We start from the raw sequence: 10,250 nt of genomic DNA on the forward strand, positions 1-10,250 counted from the left end.
AGATACCAACATATTTAAAACTTAATTTATACAATTATTTTTAAAATTTGAAATATTTAGAATATTGCGATTAAAGTGGTGAGTGAGAGACCCCACCAGCCTAGCCAAAGAGATATGCCGACCGAGTAATATCTGAGCTCTCGTCACCATTGTTGCAAATTTTTACAAGTTTAAGTATGCAATTTCTTTTAAAGGTGAATATAATTAATTAAGAGGTTTGGGAGGTAAGTGAATATCAAATTTATATATGAATTTTATTTTAATTTCTAATTTAATATATAATTTTTAATTTTTAATTTAATTGTGCATATTTCAATATATGAATATATAATTTTTTTTCATAGTAGATTAATATAATAATTTGTGTATGCAATATATAAATGTAAAATAATATTAATTTAATAATGTTTTTAGTGATTTCTAAAAATTTAATCAAATCAAAATTTCATGTATAAAATCACACAAAATTAAAATTAATATATGACATTACATACTGGATCAATGTTTAATTGTTTAATGTATAGTTTTTATATTAATCCCAATATTTTAATGTAAGAAAGTATGGTTGATTTTTATTTTCAAACTTTCTGTTGCAGCATAAACCTTAACAAGTTGTTATGACAAGCAAAGTATTTTATTGCATGGTAAATTATAAAATTAGTTATCTAATTATTAGTGTGTTTGTGTTCTGGTCACTCAATTATGAAAATTTTCAACTTAGTTACTAATATTTTAGGTCATTTCTGTTTTGGTCACTCACATTTTAGATAGTTTCTATCTTGGTCACTCTCTGTTAAATGGTTAATGAGAGTGATGATGTGATCTCTTTCTAACTAGTATAATAATATATTTAGTCCTCAATATTTGCATATTCTATCAATTTGGTCCTGATTTTAAATAATTCAATAAATTTAACCATCTACATTTACAAATTTTATCAATTTAATTCTCACACACATATAATTAAATATAAATATAATTATATTTAAACACATATAATTCATTCTCTAAGTGTGCATAGATTGGCTTAAATGAATAATTGTACTGGAAAAATTGTTTAGTGAATTCATTCTTTGAGCTAGGCTTGTAAATGTAGGATTGTTTAATTCGAATTGCGTTAAAAAAAACTTAGTCTCTCACTATCCGTAACTCTCTTAGCATATCACTTTAGCCAAAGACTCTGTTACAATATCTGATTCGACAAAAAATTTAATAAAGACAAACCATGTGATTTTCCAATTGGTATCAAAGCAACCACTTGAAGATTCTAAACTCAGTTGGTATTGTGAAGGCTATGAAGGTAGTTCAATCACTCGCGCATTGTTGCTAACTGATTCGTCAAATTACACATATTAGAAGGTTAGTATGATATAGGTGAAAGGACTTGGATTTTTGTATAAGAAGGGTGGACTCACCCAACTGTCACTACTACAGTACTATACTTCCAAAAAATAAAACAAGAAAAGCAAAATACAATATTCAATTGAGAGAATATTGAATAGTTTAAGATCATCTTTATATGTGAGTCAGCTAAAGAAGTTTGGTCAATCTTTCAAAATCAACATGAAAGAAACATTGTTGATTATATATGTTATACTATACGCCAATAATAGTAGTAGGAATGATCGCAAAATAATAAGAAAAAAATAATAAGAACATGCATATTTTACGTGATAAATCTTTATTAGAAAAACCATGAGTAGATGAAGAAAATTTCATTAATGTTGAAACACAACAATACAAAAGGTTTATGGCTATACACAATTTTTAAAGGGCTAAACAACCCATCTAATAGAAGACTTATAATTCTACATGGATTCAACTTGTGCGGCAAGGTCTGTATCGTAGGGGCGGACCCCTAGTCAAGTTTAGTGGTGGATGGGGATCTATGGTGGGCTATGGCCTCGGACTTTCACCCCCACAAATCTCCAATTTTACCTCTCTATTTTATTTTTTTAACAAATGAGTTGCACTTTAAATTTTTTAAACCAGATCAAACAGGGTTTAGATCACACAATTTTAACACTTACAAGTTTTGGAGGTTAACTCCTTTTTACTTTCTTAGATGATCTTTGGTTTTTTTCTTTTGCTGATAATTATCTTGAGATATGAAGTGTTTTGCATACTCCGTTTTATGCTTGGGCGATGGTTAACAAGCTTGAATATATTTGGTGATTAATGATTCTAAGAGATAGGGGGAGTATGATTAATCTAATTCCCTTGTATGGGTTTGCGTGTGCTCTAATTTACTGTAGGGTTTTGTCAAACTTTCTGTTATAACATAAACCTTAACAAGTTGTTATGACAGTCAAAAGTATTTTATTGTGACTAGCAATTTTTTAAAGATGTTAATTAAATGTGGAGTTACATATGGGACTGGTGTCAAGTGGTAAGTGTAGCGACGTAAAAATTTTAGTTTCGCTTGGTCGCTAATTGTGGCGATTTATTAAACATTTGAAAATCAATTTTCGATTTTATTAACAAAAGGAGTCGCCACCGATCTTTTTTATAGGTGTGATCGGACACCTAATAAATTTATTTTTAAAACAAAAAGAAGGCCAAGTTTAGGTCTACGTGAAAGTCCAGAGAAAAATTAGGGTTCGGGAGTCGGTTACGCACGAGGAAGGTATTAGCACCCTCACGACGCCCAAAATTGGTATCTTATAAACAAGTGTTGTCTTAATTTTCAAAATTGCTAGTCCAAAGTAACATTGAATCGTGATCCAATCAAAACGCGAGAAATTTCAAGTTTCGTTTTCTTTTGAGAAGGATATACCGTTTTAACACGAGTCGATTGATATTCACCCAACATAGCGATGAAATCGATGACATGGTGCTGAAATCGGTACGTTGCCTTGCTTATTGAAATAAATAAAAACACGAATAAATATTTTAAGATAATGAACAACGGAGTAATATATAAAAATGCGTGGGAAACGAAAGATAATAGTTGGAAATACATCAAGGCACATAATACATACAACAATAATATTTAAAACAATGACAATGCACGCGATATTAAATGTAACAATAGTATCAAATATGATAACACAATGAGAACACGATGAATATACATATAAAGATAATTAAGAGTATATATGTAAAATATATATATATTAATAGTAATAGTGTTTGAAGTATATACATAAGATAGTAAAAAAGGTATATGTAACTTGTACTATTAAAATATGTACATAGGTTAATATATACAAAAATTTAACTAATAATATTGAAAATACATGTTCATAATATATATAAAACATATATATAATATAATATTAAAACATTTTACATAATATATACACATATAATTACAATGTTAAAAAAAACATATTAATATTAATAATAATACTAATATTACATAAAGATATACTTATATATATATATTAAAGATAGGTGCATATATGATATAATACATGAATAATACGATATTTAATATATACGTAATATGTATAATAAAAATAATAATATACATAATATATAAAATATATATGTATATAACAAAACATATACTACGGTTAATGATTATAATAGTAATGGTATTAAAATACAAAAAAAGAACAATGTAACATAACAAAAATACTATATATATATAAAAATCTATGTACATAAATAGAAATATACACTATTATAATAATAATAATAATAATAATAATAAATATAATAACAATATTGAAACACAAAAACAAATACAATAAAGATATTGAAATAAAGTAATAAAAATAAGCCTATACATAAATATATATATACATATATACATAAAACATATATAAACATTGGTAATAATAATAATAATAATGTTGAAATATAAAGGCAAGTATAGCATTAAAAATATTAAAATAGAATAAATAAATAAAACTAAATACAAATACATATATATATGCATATAACAAAAGTACATACTAATATACATAATAATAATAATAATAATATGAAAATAACAAGGATATTTAAATAAAAAAATGAAAATAAACGAAAACATGACTAAAATTAAACTAAAAACAAAGTTGTGGGGCAGATTTGAAAAGAAAATAAGGAGGAGAGGATCAGATTGCAATATGCGCGCAACATGGGAGGACCGAAAATAGAAATATCCCCGGTCGTTAAAACGCAGCGCTTGGTACGGGGCTAAATTGAAAACCTCAGAGAATTAGGTGGCCAAATTGCAAATCATAGGAACTTAATTGCGAACCCTCAGAAAAGCGGAAGGGCCAAATGCGCAAATTACCCACTGAGTTAAAAACACTCGGATCCTGAAACGGGTTCGGGTCAAATCGGGTCGGGCCAAGTGAAACGACGTCGTTTTGAGGTTAAATGGCAACCCCCAAAACGACGTCGTTTTGGGGGGCTATTTAAAGGCCAATTTTTTTAGAAAATCTCATTTGCAACAGCAGAAAGGAAAAAAAAAAGAGAGAGGTGAGGGAGCTGGGCGATTTTCGGCCTAGGGGGAAAAGCCGGTACAGTCACTGGACCGTCGCCGGCGCCGGCGCCGGCCACCGTACACGGTGGCCAGAAAATCGAAAAGGTTAGTTTTTTTTTCTTTTTTTTGTTATTTTTGTTTTATTATTTTATTATATTATTTAGTATGTATACGTATAAAATAGAAGGCCGATACTGAAATGAAGAGAAAAAAAAAAAGAAAATCACTTTAGTGTTGATATCGATGCTTGGTTGTTTGGATATTTTGCTTGTATTTGAGTACTAACTAAAACTGCTACTTTGATTATAGACTTGAGACACTTCTCTTGTTCTTTTGTATTTTAAATTGTCTAAAAAAAAGAAAAGAAAAAGGAACCCTTTTACAGTTTTTGATTTGGGTTTTTATAACCTTTTTTCACCTATTTTTTTATTGCTTTTGTCTTGTCTGATTGTAGGGAATGGGCACGGACGGTGGAGTGTGTGATGGCTCAGCACGCGCGGGGCGTGGTGGTCGACATGGTGGAGCAGTGTCAGGCGCACATAGGGCAACGGCGCCAGAAACCCTAGGGTTTCTGGCTTTCCAAAATTTTTAGAGTTTTAGGCCTCTCGGGCTTCACTGTTTTGGGTTGGTGTTAGGTTTTAAGTGTTTAGGTTAGTTTGGGTTTTGTTTGTAACTGGGTTTTGGGTATTTGTATTTGGGCCTGGGCAATTTAAATGGGTCATTTGGCTTTGATTGTAAACAGGCCAAAATTGGCCTACAACAGTAAGAACTAAGAAGGCTGCAAACAATTGTGGTCATAATATTTTTAATGATGGCTTTGGAGAGTGGGAGTGTGGATGAGGTAGATGAAAATGTTAGTGCTAATATTCTTGAGTGTTTGATAGCGGCAGATTTTCCAATCGCTTCAATTATTGGACGGGGTGTTAATAAATAGTTAAATCAATTGAGGAAATAGAAAATCAAGTTTTGACTCCCAGGGAAAGAAATCAAAGAAAGGTGTTGTTTCAAGCTCAAAATCTGATCACATTGTGAACGGTTATTTTTCTTAAATATCCCAAAAAAAATAATTAATTACATAAATAAATTTAATTCAAAAATAATAACCTAAATAACTTAATATGAACAGTAAAATTGAGTTTGTGGACTAGATAGCTAGCACCACTATTTTTTCTGCTAAAAAATGATTTTTGAGCTTTTGAACACTAGATGATCGACACTCATGTATTTTTTCTCAATTTTTTTTGTTGGTACACTGATGACCTATACCCCTTTATTTGATTAAAAAAAAGTTTTGTATCTCAGGGTGCCGACCAACAAAGGTCCAAACTCACCCAACAAAAGGAATGGAAATATTACAACATTAACCCCTCCTTGTTTTCCTATCTTTTTTATTTAGCAAGTTTAATTACATATTTTATATTTTAAAATAATATTGGACTACAAGGAGGGGAATAAAAAAGATGGGAAAACAAGAGGGGTTAATGTTGCAATATTCTGATCCCCTTTTGTTGCGTGAGTTTGGGTCTTTGTTGGCCAGCACTGGATACCCTCAAAAAAAAATTTTTTTAATTAGATAAAGGGGTGTCGGCTATCAGTGTACCAACACCAAAAAAACTTTTTTAAAAAAGATACATGGGTGCTGGCCATCTGGTGTTCAAAACCCCAAAAATTTATTTTTTTAATCGATTTGCTTTTTTTAGATTTTTCTTTGATATATTTTTTTGTGTTTTTTAATTTTTACAAAATTTTAATTTTTTATAATTTTTTTACTTTTAAAGAATCTTTTATGGATACTAAATTTTTAAACTTCTAAATTTTGAATTTATTAAATTTATTATTAAGAGAATTTTTTTAGTATTTTTTTCTCGGATCATGGACTTACACTAAGGTTTGGTTTTTCATATATTTTTCGGTTTTTGAAAATTTTGATTTAAAATTTAAGTGTTGAATATTGATGTCAAAAAGTGTTTTTTAAAAATAAAATGTTCATTTACACATGATATTGTGGAGTAAAAATATGCATTTAAATCATTTTTAAATTCAATAAAATTATGGTATTTTAATAAAAATATAAAAAAATAATTTATTGTAACCTATTTTTAATATTTTGATATATGAAATATAAAATTTAAATATTTCTAAGTAATTAATATTAAATATTTGTAAAATTAAATTTAAATATATAAAAATTATATTTAAATAATAAAATATAACCATTATTATGATATATATTTAAAATAAATTTTAATAGGAAAATAATTATATACCCAATATAAATATAAATAATGCTTATAATGCTTATAAAAACTCTTTTAAATATAAAAATAGATTATTTAACATTGCTTATAACTTAAAAAATAGTTTTGAAAAATAATATATAAAACAAAGCCTTAGTATATTTCTCACAGCTCCATTTTTGTGAGATCAGCATGTATTGAAGAAAACGATGAGCACCGTCTTCTTCTTTTTTTTTTCTTTGTCCTTATAATTTATTCATGAAAATAATTAGTATCATCTTTGTTTTTATTTGCATAATTTGTAATAGTATAGGGACTGGCCTTGTTTATTGTAAGAGAGAATAAAATGCTCACAAGGATCTTCTCAAACTTTTTTCTTTTAACCCTAATAATAATATCACATGCTCAATTTTGCCTCCCTTTTTTTTCTCTCTCTTTGTAGCTTGCTTAAGGTGCATGTGCATCTATACCTTGTCAATAATATTTATTATTGTCAGTTAACCATAAAACCAAGATTAGGGACAGCATTAGGGGTAGATGTTCCCATGGAAAAGCTTGCTTTTGGTATGTTGTTTAAATTTGTTGACTTTGCCCCCGAGAGAAAAACAAAGTGTAGTAAATTTAGGTCTACAAAAGAGAGTCCAAAACCCTACAAAAGCAGGCTCACTCACTCTTTACTGATACTGTAATTAAAACCCTCTCTTTCTACACGGGAAAAGAGTTGGACACATAAATGTGATGTCTTAAAAGGAGTTCAAGAAAATAAATAAATAAAAAGGGGATGAACAGTGTGTGTTGGTGTTGGGCCCCTTGTGCATGTTCTGTTGTAGGGTGGGTGGAAGAACCTCTCTTAATTTTACATCTCAAACATGGGTTACACCACTCTTTCTCTCTCTTTTGTTAAGGGCCCCTCAGAATTAGCTTCAATTAATACATATATATATATAGCAATCTATCATCTCCTGCTTGTTTTCTTATACACCCTTTACATAATTTTCATCTGTGTTTTTCCTACTTAATTAGATCATTCTTCTTGACTTTCTACTTCTTTATTAGGAGAGTTGTCGGTTTGACATTTTGACTTCAACCATAGGGATGAAATTTAAAAAATGTGCAATTGAGGTGAAAGTTTTAAAAAACTAAACAAAGATAATTTGAATTCAATTTTTTAACTTTTGAAAGGACAAAAATGTATTTTTTATTTAATAAAGAGGCTAAATTTTATTAAATTAAACTATTAATATTTGAAATAAATTAAAGTTATAAATGTAGCATTTAATTAAAGGATCATGACTCTAGTCGACTTTAACGACCTTAAATTTGGGGTCATGCTAACATATGCTTAAGTTAGCTTCTAGACTTAGGCTTGAGATTTATACCTTGTTGTATATATTGATATAGATATATATTTAGATTCGAGATTTACACCAACATACTAGACATATATCTTTTACTGCATCTTATTGTGTATATTGATTTTGAGTCCAAAATTGATTTAAGTTAATAAAATAAGTTGTTGAATTTTTAATTTCAGTAATTAAATGATAGTTAATTATGTTTGAAAATGGAAACATAGAATGAAGGGATATTCATATGATGTAAATAGAGGTGATAGATAAGGTTAGTTGAATTATAGGTGAGGATGGATGCAACTTTGAAACATCAAAGACCAAACAATTTTAAGTGAAGGGAAATGGAAGAGGAAAAGCAAAAGTTAGCGAAGGATGAATATTTGCCCAGAAGCTGACCAACATCAATAGCCTTCCTGATGAAGGCATCCATTGGTCCATAACCCTAGTGGATATGCAGTTGTCAAATTGATTGCTTCCATTTACGAACACAGAAAAATAATAGTAAAGGCATCTAAGTCAATGGTATGACATCAATGAAAAAGATATCCAATGCCCACTTTTTTATTCTTTTTTAGGGTAGAAAGAGAAAATAAGAAATTTTGTATTGAGAGTCCATAAAATTTTGAGTGTATCAAAGTTAAAAGAACCTTAAATTAAATTGTTAATTTTTTTTTTTAGAATGGCCAAAAATATAGTTTTATTTCACTAAGGGGCTAAAGGGCTTAAATTAAATTAATAATTTTTTGAGAAGGCTAAAAGTGCAATTTGTTCATTTAGTTAAGGGGACTGAAGCCCTTGTCTGCCCTTAGCTCTATCCTTGGATCATTTGAAATTTCAACTTAATGAATATCGCTTTTTATACATCATGTGATGCCAAAGTTGATAGATTTTAGTTGTAGTGCAAGTTGATTATATGAATAATATTGTGAGCTACCAACCTAATTGAAAACAATGTCCTAGTATATACAGTGCAACGAGTATACAAAAAAAATAGTAAAAGCTCTACCAAAATCTCAAGGATTATTTAAGTAATTCAATAACACACCTGCATCTATGAGCGCTTATCCAATGAAAATTTTATCAAATTAAATTTATCCAAAACCATATATAATTACAACATCACCTCATTCAACCTTTCCTATTGAAGCTTATTTCAACACTCCAACAAGTATTAAATTACAAAGAATAAAATTCTCAAAATGTTCTTGCTTGAACAATATAAAAACTCTCAATTTCCTATCACACAAAGATGATTTATAAATGCACTCAACAATAGCTCCTCACTATAATTATATGCATTTACTCAATCTCCTTATTTTCTCTTGAAGGTAGGTCTCCGTAAATAAACTTAGAAGCATGATGGTTAAGCTCAAAACTATCTCCATATAAAATGGGATAAATATGTTATCCAAGATATTCAAACTCGAACAAGATATGTTTTTCTTTATCTTGATCTTTCAATAGCGAGACTTTAAACAAAACTTTTTTTGTTACTATAGCTCATATTATAGTCCATGCTAAGTGGAATGAGTTATTACTCATTCCAGTTAAATAAATTATCTCAAGTTTATCTTCATATTCAAATTTCATATTTGGTTAAAATTCTTCAAAAGCTCCTGACACTAACTCAATTAAAAATTTTATTAATAATATAGATACACAAGTATATAAAAATTTAGAACACTAATATTTATTAAAGTTTCACATAAAAACTAAAAATTATTTTAGTTCAAGCAGTAAATGAATAGAGTTTATATTGCATGGTATTCTTGGTACAAATCTTATTGATAATTTTTTATTGATTTATAAAAATATATAAAAACAAAAACACTCAAATAATCATATAACTTCCTTTACAAATAAAATGACTTTTTTGGTAATTCCCTAATTGAATTAGAACCAGTTGATGGGTGACTTCAACTTAATAAAATACTTAATCAATAATATAGATAATAGTATATTATACATAAAAAGAAATAAATGATAATATAATATAATACTAAATTTCATAATTACAATTCTTAAATTTTATATAATTTATTAAGTACAAATTATAAATCTTTTTATAAATGTCTATAATACCTAATTGAAATATATATATATTAAAAAACTGTAATTTTAAAAAATCAAGTTTAAATTAAATTTTCAATTATTGTTATTGAAATTACCACATCAAATTAATTAATATAAAAAATTATTTATATAATTCAATATAAATACATATAGAAAAATAAAATAAAA

This window comes from Gossypium hirsutum, chromosome A08 (assembly GCF_007990345.1).
Source record: "Gossypium hirsutum isolate 1008001.06 chromosome A08, Gossypium_hirsutum_v2.1, whole genome shotgun sequence".
NCBI lineage: Eukaryota > Viridiplantae > Streptophyta > Magnoliopsida > Malvales > Malvaceae > Gossypium > Gossypium hirsutum.